This window comes from Cydia splendana, chromosome 14, assembly GCF_910591565.1.
Source record: "Cydia splendana chromosome 14, ilCydSple1.2, whole genome shotgun sequence".
NCBI classification, from domain to species: domain Eukaryota; kingdom Metazoa; phylum Arthropoda; class Insecta; order Lepidoptera; family Tortricidae; genus Cydia; species Cydia splendana.
Window position 1 is genome coordinate 17,684,346 of NC_085973.1, and position 17,806 is coordinate 17,702,151.

Sequence of the window (17,806 nt, forward strand, 5' to 3'; positions counted from 1 at the left end):
TGTTTTTATAACTAATGAACGTAGTTAACTATTTGTAATAGTTTTAAGTCAGTAATTAATCGGATGTATGTAATATGAGTCGCAGAACGATAGCGGGATAATGAAAATTCACCCGAAAATGACCGTATGACGTAAGCGACCAATCACAGGCCGATTAATTCCGCGAATTAAGACATGATTTTATCTCCCTATCGTAGGTGACTCTCTTTCTTGATTTTTCGTATAAAAGTAAGACGGAACCGCTTCGGATCGTACAGTACACCAGGAGCAGCCGAAAAGGAAAAACCAAAAGGAAGAAAACCAAAGGAAGAAAACCAAGGAAGACCTGAGGGATCCGAAGCTGTACCGCCTAATCGTTGTAGGAGTATTTTTATATTTGTACCGCGTAATAAAAGTCAGTTTTTTAAATCGTGTAGTTTATTCCTTATCGCGAGGCGGTTGAAGATATTCGTCGAGGGCTTCGCACATGGGCATCTAGTAGGCTGGGGCGACTGCGGTTTCGAGCGAGGCGCCAGTAGACCAGTTACCTTCTCCAACTGCTATCGTCGGCTATATTGGGCGTTGAGAGTTCAATAAGTGCTATGGGAGGAAAATGGCACAGAATAAATAATAGTACTAGGTACAGAAGACTCACTCTCTAACAAAACGCGTCTGTTACGATCAGCACAGATATGGCCGCTAGGTGGCGACAGCGCCACGCGCGGCTTATGGCAAACCCCAAAATTGGGGCCGAGCGGATGTACTTTTAGCTACCTGTAGCAAAGCGACGAAATCGCGGAGTGAGCCACGCCTGAAAATGGTCAAACAAAGTCATGGAAAGATGAAATTAAACTAGATGAACTGCCACGCATAACAACCGTTGGTGACATTGTAAATAGCTTAAACTTAAAATTTATTCCACGAAAATACAGTAAACAATTGCTGGGATCCATCATGATTTGTAAAGGAGTATGAAAGGTACTTGTTTGTTTAATGGCGGCATTAAATGTTGTATAAAACCGACTCGCAGGTTTATTTCCCCTATTTATTTGGTGCTCGAGATGGTTCAGCCCTCAGCTTGAAAGCGTTGAGTATTGATAACATTTTCCCGGTAAAGTCGACTTCAATTTATAATAAAGTATTGTTAGAATTATTGGAATACGGTGAAATTTAATACTTGAACAATGCATAGTTACTATACTTAGCCTGGGGAAGATGGTACATTTAGCGGATCGGTGGTAGAGAGCACCTACTTATAGCAATATACTTAGGCCCACGTGGACCATTCAGTAGTAGTACCTAGTAGTAACACTTTATTGCACAAAACAAGTAAGTACATAACACAGAGAAAATACAGTAAATGTGTACAAAGGCGAACTTACCCCCTTAAGGGATCTCTTCCAGCTAACCTTTAAGTAACTGAGAGAGATACATACGATTCATACGAAATGGTACATGGCGGCGAGATTTACCCGTAAAAGAAGTACTTATTAGCTAACCCTAAGTAGAAACATAAAACATAACTAACTACGATACGATGCATTAGGTCCATTTTGTATCTATATATACAGGAATAGAAATAGAAGGGAGTCATAGAGAAGGTAAAAGAGATGGAAGCACAAAGAGAATGGGAAGAAGAAACTGGATGTAGACTGTCAAAGATGATGATCAAAGGCATAGACCACAGGAGAACCAGGTATCTTCTGAAACTAGGTAAGAGCAGTCTGAGACTTCTGACAGGTATTATTACTGGTCATAACACCCTTAACTGACACCTTAAGATAATGGAGATTAGCAGAGACGCCTCCTGTCCACACTGTGGTAAGGAGGAGACTAGCTTACACCTACTAGCAGAATGTATTATGTATGCGGCGCCGCGATATAATACATTCGGTAAAGACACACTAAAAGAGAACGAACTAAAGGACGTCGAACTTAAAGATATCCTTCTGTTCTGCAGGAAAACAAGAAGATTTGAGGACAAAGGTGAGGGAATGCCGCCGGGACAGTAACCTGCAGCTCCGACTCCAGGGAACTGATGGGCTGAATGAACGCGACACGCGATCGATAGCCCGCCTGCTTCCGGCCGGGCGTCCCTGCACTACATCTACATCTACATTTACATCTATATATACAAAATAACTACATATCCATAAAATATTAATACATACGTATAAATACATAACTACATACATATGTATGTATGTCATAGTTATAACCTCGTAAGACCATTTAAATTTTTAATTAACCTTATAATGTTAACTCTTGTATGTAACACTAAGTTTGTCACGATACCAAAAAACTTCGGTTTTCTTAATTTACTTGCTAAGCCGGCTGCTCATTTAGGTCGGGCCCTTAAATCTTTCCGGGATCATTTAACATTCCCTGGAATAAAAAATGGGAACTCCGCGCCCCGGAGTGCCAGGGCGATGTCCCGGAAAATGGGATTATATCAATATCATCTCGCTAGCGGGACAAATAAAAGGTTTTTTGAACGAATTGTGTACCATTTTCGGGACGCGTTCGAATGTGTTCAGGAACTTGTTTTCAATTTCGCATTTGGTTATTTTAATCGAAACACGTCAGGATTTTAACTATAAATCTTAATTTATAACGTGGATTATAGCACCCTGGCAAAATTTATATGAAAAGAATCCAATGATGAATATTTCAGAACATAATTTTGTTATAATGAAAAATGCTTCTATTTTTATTTTTCCCGCATTCCGATCTGTTCCGTGAAAATACGTTACTTTAATCGAAATTCTGCACGGTCCCAAATGATTGTGTTTGTTTCGTATATATGTGTATGTAGGATTGAGTGAAATGGAACGTTTTGTGAATGAGTGAGACAGAATGAAGATCATGTCAACAAGTATGAAAGGGATAGCATGAGTGAGTTAAGTCGTTTTAGTTATAAGGTGCAGGCCGTCCGCCATTGGGATATGTTTGGGAAAGCTAACACACAAGACGTGCCGCTATGTTAAATTTTGATATTTCTTTAAATACTTCTTTTAAATATATAAAGTTCAGTAAAAAGTGAGTTTTAGTTTCGCATCCACGTCCTACATGTATAAGTAGGTACATAAAGGTAGGTAAAAGAGAAGAGGATGATATTGAACACCATCAACAACAGACGGGGAAAAATGATTGGACATTTGTTACGGCACGACAACTTCTTTAAAACCATCATAGAAGGCAAGATAGAAGGAAAGAGAGGCAGGGGCAGACCAAGACGTAGCTATATAGACCAAATAAAAGAAAAAGCTGGTGTCGTGTCGTATCAAGAGGTCAAAGCTATGGCGACAAGAGGATACCTCTTAAATTGAAGAAGAGGTACATAAACTCTGAGGGGAGAAAATGTATGCTTCGTAGTTTTCATAGCATGGTAAAACCGGGGGATTTCAGAAAAAATTGTACCATTAATTTTTATTCGAAAAACCATCAACTTTTGGGTTATTTAGACCACGGAGTACTATTGAATGGGACAAAGAAAAAAGTGTCTCCTGTTTTTCTTACAAATTTTGGGTGTCAGTTTTGTAACGGTCTATACAAAATGTATGTGAAAATGCGTTACAAAACTGACATTTTTTTTGGGACATTTTTTTTCTTTTAAAATATATAGTCCTTGTGATTCCGAGTAGAAATAACCCAAAAGTTGATGGATACGGCTTACATGTTCACCTTTCAGAGTATGCGTTAGAAAACAAAACCCCGTATACATGGAGGCAACGCTCAAGCACCTCACTGTACTTGTTCCACATTTTACATGAGATAAACGAAGGGTTTCAGCACCCTTTGTGTTACGCCGCTCCGCGCGCCCTACTTTCAGGCGTTCTATTACGAGTATCAACGCACGGGCTGCAGATTCTTTGCTATATTTCATTTTTTATTTGACATACCAACGTTACGATAACCTTTAAAATAAATAAAAAATCTCTCAAATTATTATTAGATGTGTTAGGTTTTTTTTAACGTTCATAACCGCATAGTAAAATTATGCCTACTTGATGAAAAAACTATCTTTGTCTTGATTTAATTTAACAATTTTATATTTATATGGCACAGATCAATATCAAATTAATTAAGTGATATTTACTTGTGATTATGCACTTCAACTGCCAGGTGGCAATAAACATTTCAAGCTATAGAGTTTTTGTTAGAAAATTAATAAAATCTTCGATGAAATATTTTGAGGAAAGCGTTGCAGAAACATAGGTGTATAAATGTGACAAAGGCCTACATCCATAACTTTTTAGCATTTTTTTCTATGCGTATTAAATCCGTGGTCGCATGATTATGCCTATAAATAATATAGGTACCTACTATCAGCAACACAACATGAGGTTAATCAACACAACAATAAAGGAAACTTCATTCACAGACTCAGACTTTCCCGTCAGAATGTGCGACATCAGAGAATATTGCTTGACGTGACATAACATGATACGTTGCATGGTTGGTGACGGCAGCTGGCATATTTGCTTAACAACTTTTTTCTATAAATACATTTAACATACCACGTTAATAGCAAATAATCCCTAGCTTGTTGACAATTTGCAAATCAAGAAAAATCTTAGCTGGGTAATCTTATGGTACCATCAAGCTGATCTGATAATGGACACAGGAGTTGGCCATAAGAACTCCGTGATAAAAACAACGTAACCTCATGGGGTATGTTACAATTGTCTTGAATGTCTTGACTCGATGATTATCAGTTGCCTGTTGAAAAAAAAGTACAGTCAGCGAACTTTTCTTTTTTTCCTTGATGATTCCACCAATTTTTTTATACTACGTTGGTGGCAAACAAGAATACGACCTGCCTGATGGTAAGCGGTCATCGTAGCCTATGGACGCCTGAAACTCCATAGTTGTTACATGCGCGTTGCCGACCTTAACACCCCGTAACCTCGTTGAGCTCTGGCAACCTTACTCACACCTTACTAACACAACACTATGAGTAGGGTAAATGCAAGTGTGATCTCACATTGTTCAGTTTACCCGTCTGTCAGCGCGCTCCAAACACGTTAACATCTTCCTCGGTGCCGTCAGTTAGAACGTAAACAACGTTATTCGTAAACAAAGGTAAACAACTGAACCAACGTAAACAAGTCTGAGAAATTAGAAATTTGACCGACTTTAGAAAACAAGGACCTACCCGTATTTCTTTTGTATTTCACTAATGATGTTTTGAGTAAGATGTGTTGGTATACATTGTATACAAGATTAATAACCAACATAATGAATTAATATTTATAATTTACGATACAAGTGTGGGGTATTTTAAAACACGACCAAAGGGAGTGTTTTAAATCGACACTAGTTGCGAATTACCTATTCGCACCGGACGGAACTTGGAGACACCGCAAGAACCAGGAGATTGAAGATCTGGTGTCCGAGCCGAACATCATTGGAAAATCGAAAGCCGCTAGACTGCGATGGCTCGGGCACGTAGTCCGGATGGGGGAAGATCGCGCAGTCTGGAGGGCGTACTCTGGAGTACCAAGTGGCCGAAGGCCGTCTGGACGCCCTAGGTACCGCTGGAGAGACGAAGTGCAGAAAGACCTTAGCGAACTCGGCGCCGTCGACTGGACAGAAACGGCTTTGGACAGAGTAGCATGGCGGTCTTTGGTGTCGGAGGCCAAGATCCACTTCGGGTCGTCGCGCCACAGCAGTAAGTAAGTAAGTAAGTATCATACAATGTTTTACAGTACTTACATAATTATGGCCCTTTAAATTTTCGACGTAGTTACGTAATGTGTTTATTATAGCACAGCTGCACAGGCTATATTCTAATAGAAACAAGCCAAAAAAAGTTCATGGATTTTTTAATGAGTTTTAATTGTTTTCGTTTGTTTTGGTATACGAATTACAGTACCTAAATAGTTACAAATAAAAGTTTGTGGAATTGGCGAAAAAGTTAAAGTCTGTTAATGGATTTTTATGAACTGATTTGCAATTTAGGTACTGATCCTCAGATGCACAGCATTACTGAGAGCATTTAACTTAGGACAAGACTAGTAAGGCAGGTAGGTAATTAAAAGTATAATTAGTCGATAGCCTGCCTGGGAACATGGTGGCCATGGGTTTGAATCCGGGAGCCATATTTACTTGGCTGTAGTCGTCAATCTGTGTAAGATTGTCCCCAAATACTTATTTATTTTATAACACAAACTGCTTTAAGCTTAGGTATTTGTCAAAGTTGATTTGGGCATTATTCCCTAATAATATTTTATTTATTTAAAGGACTTGCGTAACCTTTAAGTATATCGATCATTGTGGGAACTCTGTTTCCCGGCCCCTTTCGACCCACGCTTCTTCCACACGTGGTCGCCATTTCAAAACTTTTCGGCAAGGATCAATCATTTGTACAATCGGGTGCACAAACATATCGATACAAGCCTACGTTCCCAAAATATAACAAGCCTCTAATACACAGACAATAAGGTCCTGTGAATATATTTTTGGATTATTGTCTTGTGAGCTAAACCGTACTAGTTCTGTCCATCGCCACTGCAGTAAACCAAAGTATACACAGCTATCAATCGTTGAAAACTCGATGTTTTTACGTCAACCTGACAACACATCAACGCAATACCCCATCACGCATAACAGCCGTAACGTAACAGCCATTGGAAAATCATTTCGAATTTGGAATTTATTGAGCGGCTTTAAAGTAAACAATTGATTGTGTTTTCGAATATGTGTTAGGGCTATACATGGTGAGGCAGAATATGCAAAGTGAGTTTTACCGGCTAGCACGAGAACGGAAAAAAATGCTCTTGATGTTACTGTCAAGCCGTAGCCAGGTCATATAGATTTAGTATTCTCATTTCTCTTTTCTGTTCCCAAATAAATAAATATAATATGTAATTAAATTATTTCTTATCATTAAAACTGGTAACATTTGTGTCATATATGTACACACACACACTCAATCAATCCCGTTTAATTGCTTTGTGTAAACTACCACTTAAAACTTTATTATATTTGTAACCACAGATTCAATTATCACAGTTGGATTAGCCGCGTCTGTAACGTGATCTAATTTTAATGAGAAAGTACCTATGTGTAAAAACCCAAGAGTTAAAAGCGATGAATGAGCTTGTAGACGGTTTTCCCTTATGGACGGACGGTTTTCCCATATTAACCTTAGTCGGAGACGAAGGCAAGATACAATACTCCACGAAACCTCCCGAAAATATCAATTTTGGACCTCTTCACCGTACAAATAGTTACCGGTCTCGAAAGCACTTTGTTTTACCTGAAGAGGGATTCGAATTTACAAAATCTCGCATCTCTCTGGAATACATATAAGTAGAACCACATGTATAGAATTTACAAGATTACCTGTAAAATATCAAAAGTGCGACGAAAATAGGAATTATGTCAAGTGTCATTTGGAAGAACTGAATTCAGAAACAATATAGGTATTATGTAAATTATGTGATTGCTTAAATTATTTGCTATAGTAACAGTATATTCTAAGGTACAACTACCCACCGTATCTCCTGAATACAGTTTTTCGTAAATGAAGCTCAAAAGTTGTACTTAACCTTTTTCATTTGTAGTCGGCCTCTTTCGCACTCATGTTTTCATATTACGTGATGGCTTCCCTTTTGCATACTCAATTATATTTAAGCGCAAGGGTCATTCTAGATCTGTGAGTACTATGCAAGGGCGAATGATGTTAAAATGAGAAAAATTTAACTTGAACTAGGTTCGAATAGGCCTCCTGCTCAAATATCCGACCCACTCATAAACTCATAAATCACTCAACCCGCAACTGCCGATCCTAATTTCGTTCGTATATTCGTATATTTCCCCCATGTCTTATTTATGCCTTCGCGGAACAAAACTAGATTCGTACCGGTCCCTAGTCTACCCTATGGATAACAGCCGTAAGAGCCATTGGAATACTCATTCAATTGTGTGCCGTATTCTCGTGCAGGAAAATTCAAATTCCAACTGGTCTCCCAAAGACTCCAAAGACGTTAAGCGTGGTCATCCTTTATACAAACAACTATTAAGATGGATTTACACTCTACTACAATCAAAAGTACGAATACCACAGTATCTACCTCACAACTAAATTACGCATTATTGTACCTATTTGATAATATTATTATTATCAGTATTAAGACATTAATGACGGTTATCAACGGGTACTCAAATTATGAAAGCCGACAATCGAACGCTTTATCAGCCGGCTTTGATCTGACTCTTCAATACTCTCCTGGCCGATTTCGACCACGGCGACTGTTTCAACTCTTCAATAACTGTGAGGCGAATTGTAACTTACATTTTCACGTCAAAATAATGTCAAAAGTTGTTGAACCTTACCCTCGTAAGGCCCACCATACAAAGTTTCCCTATTTTTAATTTGAACCCTGTCGTATTAGTAAATTAGGGTGACTTTCGTTTGTTTTAAAAAGCCATGAAACAAAAGAAATGCTACCTTATGTAGTTTTTGAAAGGTTCGAATTAGATTGAAACAGAGTGTACATTGTAATGCACATTGGGCCTTACGAGGTTACAATAAGGTAATGAACTTTAAACGGGTTAGAAATTACCCGCCGCATTCGAAACAAAAGAAAGTATGTCAGTGTACGACCTTAAGAACATTATCTAACATCTGACATTCGCTAAAACATTACCCTGGCATGGGAAATATCATGATAATACAATAGAAACAGCAAGCCAACAATGTTAACATTTTACGCGTATTTCCGCACTTAGATTTTTATTTAGATTTCGTATTTTATATCGTATGAAGATCTGTTGTAAGATCAAAATAGAACTATAGTCCGACAGGAAATTGTAGAAAATTATTGAGGGCACCACTTTCTACGTAACTGTCACATTTTTGACGTAAAATGCTTAACCCTTAAACAGGTTGTGTATCTATAGGTACCACATAGCAAATGTTTTTTTTTTGACGAGCAGAATAAATACAACGACCACTAAATGTCATTGCCGTAAAGTCTATAAAGTGGGTGATTTCCGAACGTAAAAAATGGGAGGTGTCTAAACAAATTTCTTTGACATTTTAGTTGTCAAGTTCAAATCGACAACAAATGGTAGTTTTTGTACGTTTTTCCCGCTATAAAAGTACGCTACACCGAAAAAAAGTCCTGTAAGTATTTATTGTTGTATTTTTTTGGTACATTATTAGATAATGTATGTGTTGTAAAGTAAGTCATAATTTACGTTAGTTATTGTTTTCTGACAAAATATTCGCTCTAAAAGTTTGTGGTTCGTATGAACCCTCTGCCCGTTTGGGGCACGTTCTAGTGGTATCTAATTAAGTGGCCACTGCCCTGCAAGGAGTTTACATATCATTCAAGGGTAAGATTTATGACTATGAATGAACCCTCATAGTACAAAAGTAACATATTTTTCTTTGGTTTTTAAATAAAATATTTATTCAACGGTTAGTTTTACGAGCCAAAGCATCCGCGTGAGCCAAGCAAGTGCTGGCAGTTAGTGTATTTTGTGACGCAAGTAAAAATGTGACATGCACATGACTTACCCTTAAAACTACTCTCTATAGCTAAGAAGGCAGTGGCCATATATGTACCACGTAGCACCATTTTTAACGGGCAGTGCGCATATAAAAACCACCGGGGTTTTTTTATTGAATTAATGATAATAAAAATAAAACAAGAAATTACTTTTCATTTAATGCTATTAGCTACCCGAATCAGTAATCAAAAGTAAAAAATGCGTCAGGCCTGTTTAAGGGTTAAACATGGCAACAATTTAGTATTGAATTTTTTTAGTTCCATTTTATTTAATTTCTACTATATTATTACTATTATTCACACTATAAATATGTGCACTATCCACCGTCTTTTTCTAAATTGTGTTTTTTTCGACTGCATCTAGAATATCTAGAACCTCAGCAGTACCATAGAAGGTACCTACGCAACAGGCGTATTCTAATTTTAATAACTTTTATTCAAACAAACATTAATAATAAATAACATACAGCCTTGCCCCGCTGCTGGCGGCACCCTAGGTTAGGTTTTTTATAATGTGTTTATATTAATTTTTAATGTTTTGTAAGTGTTTTTATATTTTACTTTTATATTCATATTATAAATAACCTAACTTAAGATGAGAAATGAATAAAGAGTATAATAACATACCAATAAGCCTGTCATCGTGCTGATAGACCGATCGCAGCGCCGGGCCGTGCTCGCCGACGTCACCATCCCCCATGATGAGAATCTCGTGAAGGCCGAGAAGGACAAGTCCAGTAAGTACCTAGACTTGGCTCACGAGATAACCGCCATGTGGGCTGTTGATTCGACGATCATTGTCCCGGTAGTCGTTTCAGTGAACGGTCTAATAGCGAAGAGTCTCGACCAACATCTTGAGAGACTCTCGCTAGGTGGTTGGATCAAGGTTCAGATGCAGAAGGCGGTGATCTTGGACACGGCTCGGATAGTCCGCCGGTTCCTCTCTCTGCAGCCCTGACCACCGGTAGCTTGGGCCTTGCCCCGCTGCTGGCGGCACCCTAGGTTAGGTTTTTTATAATGTGTTTATATGTATTTTTTATTGTTTTGTGTTTTAATATTTTACTTTTATATTCATATTATAAATAACCTAACTTAAGACGAAAAATAAATAAAGATAATAACATTAATAACACAATAACTAAACGTCTAATATGCGCCTCCACTCTGCATCGTACCTGGCTCAAAAGTCCCCATAGTGCCTGTAGCATTCCCTTCGCTTCACTGCAATTGAGATCAATTTTAATTAAAGGATATAAATTCGAGCTGGAGCAGATCTGTCAAATGTCAAAAGTGACTTTAATTTGATCCTCTTACCCAAATAATACTAGGCTTTCTAGGGATAAGCCCGTTTCGCGACGCAACTGTTTTACCGAAATGTTTTACCGTTATATAAGGTGACTAACAAATTAGTCACGGATATTTTAAGAGATAATACATTACATTAAAACAATTAACTTTTAACTGTAATTAAGGAACCTTTGTAGGTATATCATTTTTTTGTTTTCATTTACCGAACAAAAAAAAATATTATAATTAATTTTTAAAATAATCACCCCTAATATGTACTTGTCATGATGTTTAACACTGTCTGTCATGTCACGTCACGTCAAGTTTAATACGAGTAGGGTTCTAGAATGTCTAAAGAGGTCTCATTTACTTATCTTATTAACAGGGTGTTTTAACGTAGCAAATTTGTTTCCTAGTTTTCTCCAAAAAAACATAACAAAACCAATGATGTTTCATACTTAAATGCACTCCGAGAACCGAGTACTATCAGCTGTAAAAATATTCGTGACTAATTTGTTAGCACCTTATATATATAATTAACGTTCGAGAAAACCCGTGTTAGTTATAGCACTAGTATCAATAGCACAAACACAACAATGTTATAAACGTCGCTTTCGCACTAAGATTGCTGTTAGTTTTTGTCTTGAGGTAATAAATTTTATAGCGTGCGAAGATACCCATTGTTAGAAAAGAATCACACATATTACACATATATTTAAATAGGTTTATAACTAGAACTTATTAACTTTTTATTGCAGTTTCATAGCAGTTGACATCTCAATACACTTCTTGTACATAGTTGTATACTATACTATAAGCATTGTAGTGAATACAGTGAATATTAGGTACAGTTGTTATATGCAACAAACCATAAAAAATCTTTGCAACACCACTAGACTAAGTAAAGGCTCTCTTTATTCTTCACAATGAATGAGAAAGTTGCATTTTATCCACAAGAGTTGCCAGTTTCCTCATGTTGACTAGTAGATAAGATATTACATTTACTTAAATGATTTTGAATGATAAATCTGTTAATCCGTTTGGCCCGATGATGTTTGTCTGGTAGAGATAATGCCATTAGGCATTAAGTCCGCCATTTGTACAGTATGTTTATGTTTTGTGCGATAAAGTTTAAATAAATATCTAATAGCGTTCCTTTGGAGTTGATTTATAATGTCCTTACATTTAGTATTTTCCTTGCGTTGGTGTGGTCAAAAACTTTGTGTTTACACGTAACTCGGTAGCAAACTTTGTTTAAGCCTCGTGCCTTGAAACCCTCGCAATATCCCACTTTTCGAACCACTCGCTATGCTTGTCGTTCATATTTTTAATCTTTCGCTTGCTCGGTTATCAATATTAGCAAGATAGGTTAAACAACAACTTTGCCACTTTGTAAAACGACCACTAATTTAATTTCGGCATTTGAATAATGACACCACAATTTCATATATTTTTCCTAATACACTTCGTAAGATCTTATAAATTCAACATACATACAGTAAACAAAAGGCAAACAATAAATTACTCCCCATTGTGATATAATTCTCCCCTTAATCGTCGCGACCGCGAGCATTGTCAGAGCAAGAGTTGCGGTTCTCTCTGATGTGTCTACACGATGTGTTATGGTATGTCTCTAACAATATATTTTTACGAGTGTATAAGTAAGTAGTTCAAACATACTTTCCAGCGGGCGTATTATGGATGGCTTTATACACGTGATAAAATAACTGTCACTTTTTAATGCCGCGGGATAGAAAGTGACGGATACCGTTTTATCACGCTGTCATGTAGACAAGAATGACCATCATATCCGTGCGGGTCTGAAAATATTTAAAAAATGGGCACTTACGTAATTTAGATGGGATATCACGTTACTCGATATGTTTCTAACCATTAAGTATAACTTGCACCATTCCACTAACCCGGGGTTAACCGGTGAGACCTGAGTTACCATGGTTACCAGTACAATTTGACACTGGGTTAACGGTTTAACCTTTTAACCCCGGGTTAGTGGGATGATGCAAGTGGGCCTAAGGCGAGCAGAGACAAGGTTAAATGAGTTAAATCTGTTATTGAATTGTATGAAATCTCAAACTCAGTTACACCTGATGCCAATAACTACCTGATTTTAAATATTTTTAATGTGTGGGCCTCACGGATGTTTTTAGTAAAATACATAACATACATAGCTATAGTCGATTAGAGAACCTTACGCCAATTCTAATAATATTACTGTAGTATGCCGTCTACTGTTCATTATAATACATTATGCCTTCGCATTAATACCATAACTGTGAATGGATTTTGATTGATGTACGTATACGGTTAATTTAATGAAGTTACTAATATCTACGGTAGGGTGATTCACTTTTGTATGGAGAAAAAAAAGTTGTAATATTTTTCCTGACTTTGCTCACCAATGGAGTCTCCCCACACTAAAAACTATCTATTTAAATTTTCAAAAGAATCGAATAACGTTTAGAGGTTGCACAAGTTGAAAAGGTAGAGTGAGAACCCCATACATTGCGTGAAAATGAACTATGCTCTAAAATGACAAAATATAATGATCTAATACTAAAATCGAAAGAGAAAACTGAATTTTGCATCTAAAACACGATAAAAGCACTTTTCCTTTGGAAACAGGTGGAAAAACTGGAAAATCTTAATTAGAACATTTATCGAGTAACCAAAATCCAAGTTTACTACTAATTTTAAAATTTATTTATATGTAGAAGGTTCAGTATCACACTACTCTCCGCTTTGATGGTAGCCGCTTAAACCATTTTCTACCCTCTGATGTAGAGTCGTTGGTTATTTGAAAAATCTTTGTTGAAGTTGTGCAACCTCTAAATGTTTACCGATTTTAATTTTTTTTAACGTATAATATTTTCTTATCAGTTAGAACAAGAATTCGAGCAAAGTCAGATGAAAATCGAAAATTCGGAAAAATGAAACACCCTAATCTACGGTGAAGGTTCTATTAGTGCTACGACGTAGCTATCTCTACGCCTTTCAAGGGCTTATAATATGTAGTTAAGCCATAATCAAATAGAATGGTAGGTAGGTAATATTCGCATCATTCTAAAAGCGGGAGAGATGTTCTGAATGATAAATTTGAAATGAAAATCTCACAATTTCAACGCGTTTCATACATGTATTGCAAATTGTATCCGTCTATACTTTGGCCTAGAGGACCAAGTCCAACGAGATAGTGTGACCAAATATCCACCCACACCTTTCCAAAAAACAACTGACAGGGAGAAGTTGAGAGCTGCCATAGGAAATATTAGCAAGCGGAGTCACGATCCTCAGCAGTGAGGGACCCACTTAGAAGAAGAGAGAGATACATACTTTGACTTTCTGCTTTTACATAAATAACTAAATTTCATGCTTTTTAAGTCAGCATATTACACTGGAGGCCAATTCGAGCGTATTTGATATATAAATGATGTCATTTAGTTATCATTCGCGCATGCATTTTGCTCGTACTTGGCCGTACATGTATTGGCACGAGCGAGACGCACATTTTGATGACAAAATGTAGGGTCGAATTGGCCTCATCATCAAGATCTTTAGCTTTATTTTATAAAAATACGTAAAACACTTTTGCAGGCCACTTAAACCGCAACTTTATTATCAAAACAGCAGTTCCTTCCCAGTTAATCAGAACTGCACCAAACAAAGCGTCCATCAAAGTTTTTATTGGGTGGTTAAATTGCGGGTCTAGGAGGTAAACTTACTAGTTTATGGAGTTAACCTACATTCCATGGTTTGTGGTAACAATAAACGGCCGGCAATATTGTGGTATTTCCTGCATATTTCATTTTCGTTTATGATTAATAGTTATTGGTTTACAAGGGGTCAAAGTTAAAGTTTGGTTTTTGTTTAAGCCCTCGTGCTGATATGATACCCGAGCAAGCGAAAGATTACTAAATTGAATCTGGTTCGAAAAGTGGACTTGATAAACGCGAGATTTTCAAGGCACGAGGATTAAACAAACTTTCCCACCGAGGGAAACACAGAAGTTTTCATCACACCAACGAGTTTATTATGAAATTCACCTGTATATAACAATATAAATGAATGTAGCATAATTGATGAGACTTAGTCGACTTGTAACCTCGGTTAAATATTTTATTAGTCTCGGGAATCCTTTGTGCCCCATTTGGGGACATTCAAGCGACATTTAGCCCCTATCTGTCACTGTCACGCCTCTTCGGCTGACACGGGTCGAGGCAGGAGAGGAGGCGAAGCGGCCGTTGCTTTGATTTAAACGTCAATAAGTATTAGGTATTGTATATTGATATTGACACCAGAATATAAACCAAACATATAAAATCATGTCATGTAATGAATTTAGAGTTCTTTTTTCATACAACTTCAACTTACTTCAATATTGTCAAAATAAGTTTTTTAAAAGTATTTATACTTTATCTTAAATATCATGACATTATCCTTTTGATCAATCTGGATTTTTTATCAAGGCTTTATAATAGGTATGATGTTGCATCCCAAACTAATTTTGCATTCATTTCTGCGGAGCTTTTTTTAAATTAGTTCAGCGGCTTCTTTCGAGGGCATTTTCAAGAGACGTCATTGATAGTTTGCACTGCAACACAATGTTAATGTGTGTGGCAGAGAGTGACATTTTTGATAGGTACATAAATATTTTATTGGTCTGAGAGGGAAATTTTACTCTTCTTCCTGATTCCGTCAAAAGATTCAGTTCGAATTCAGACTAAACCAGCATTACTGCAGTAGCGTCGCAGCGTGACATAACTGCCGAATGCATTGCTGTCACAAATGTCAAAAATTCGCGAATGACAGCAAAATTTATATTTACATTTGCAGCAGCAATGTCGCTACTGCTAACGTTGACTGCATTACTGCAAAAACGTCAAATTCAATATAGGTTTCTCTATAAAATGTCTACTTTGACGTTGTCTGCAGCAAAGCAATCGACTGTCAAAATCGATGTTGCTGCCGGATTTTTGACATTTACGGCAGCAACGCAGTCGACAGCAGTGTCACGCTGCAATACTGCTGCAGTATTACTGGTCTAGTCTGAACTCGATCGGTACGGTAAAATCCATCATACTTAAGTAAATGACATTTCCCATCACTTACACCACTTGATCTTCGACGTTACACATTAGTTACCACGTCGGCCCTTTCATTCCACGTCCCTGGAGCGACAGTTTCTCAGAATTTTCGCGTCACGCCGTTACAATGGTAGCCATTGGTGTCTTTCATTTACTCTGATTTACTTCCCTTTTGTCGATATTAGTCACTAGCTTAAACTGATTTAAACGATTTTTACAGTTTAGGGAACAAATCAAATAAATTTTTTTAACATTTTTATTTGAGTTTTTGTGTAGTCGCACTTTTAAAAATTCGGGCTCCTCGACCAAGTGTCGATTTAATTTATGTCGATCTACGTTTTAATTTATAAAAAAACTTGGCAATAGTTATTTGTACAACAAGAGATCAAAGTTTGATATTTCTTCGAGTGCTTATTTTGAGTCCCGTGCAAGCGAAAGATTCTATAATAGATTCACGAGCGTAGCGAGTGAATCTAATTTAGAATCTTGAGCGTAGTAAGGGATTCAAAAGCGCACGAGATGTAAATAACTTTGATCTCGTGTAGTACACAAAATTTTTCACCCTAAGCAGTGAGAACATACCTATAGAGGGACAGAGATAATAGAACCCAAGTATATCGAACTTGTATTAGACCCCGCATGTTGAAATGACATTTGACTATAAAGGTAACTTGAATGTAATTTTGTCTCACTCAGTGAGCAAAATCGCATTTTGCTCACTGACTGAGACACACTCAGTGAGCAAAATGCGATTTTGCTCACTGAGTGAGACAAAATGACTCAGTGAGCAAAATCGCATTTTGCTCACTTGATTTTAAGAAGCAAAGTACCCTTGTTCGAGCTGCTGAGGTGAAAAATTAATTATCTTTATTGTCTAGAAGAGATTGGTTACAGAGATAGTACCGCCTATTGCTACCTTTATTTACCTACACTGTAAATTGGTTTTGTTTTGTGGTTCAATAATGAATATTTACCTACTCCAAAAATGTGTCAAAAACTTCATTTCTGACACAATTTCTAAAGTTCCCTTACCTACCGCTCTTGTATATTCTCGTTTTCTATCTAAACCGATACTCGTGGAGCCGTCGCTCAAGCTAAACGTTCATAAATGTTCAAGATGGATGCCACATCAACCCCTTACCACCCCGCATGCCTTCTGCCTGAATATTTGAACGGTGTGTACACTACTTATGTACACGTACAAACTCACTTAGAATAGAAAAAAACCGGGCAAGGGCGAGTTGGACTCGCGCACGAAGGGTTCCGTACGCAAAAAACGGCAATAATATCACATTTGTTGTATGGGAGTCCCACTTAAATATTTTTTTATTTTAGAATAAATTTAAAAGTGGAAAAGTTACTGTCTTGGGTGAGACTTGAATCCAGAGGCCGTGAGTTCAAGTCTCCCCAAGAGAGTAACTTTTCCACTTTTAAATTTATTCTAAGCATCGTTCGCAGACGTTTCTGCTTGTTAAAAATGAATAAGAAATATATTTTGTTTTTAGTATTTGTTGTTATAGCGGCAACAGTAATATACCATCAGTGAAAATTTCAACTGTCTAGCTATCACGGTTCATGAGATACAGGCTGGTGGCAGACAGACAGACAGACGGACGGAAAGTGGGGTCTTAGTAAAGGGTCTCGTTTTTACCCTTTGGGTACGGAACCCTAAAATGTGATGTGGCGAAAACACAATTTGACACAATAATAATATTATACAATTTACATTAGCGATTTATATCATCTGCAGAGATTTGATATTTAACTGATTGACGTTCAGTTTGTTTATCATACTTTTTTAGGTTTCCGTACCAAAAAGCTAAATAGTAGGTAGTTAGTGTTAAGTACAAGGGATCAAAATGATATATTTCCGTCAAGGGCGTACATTGAATCCTGAATGAAGCGATGGATTCT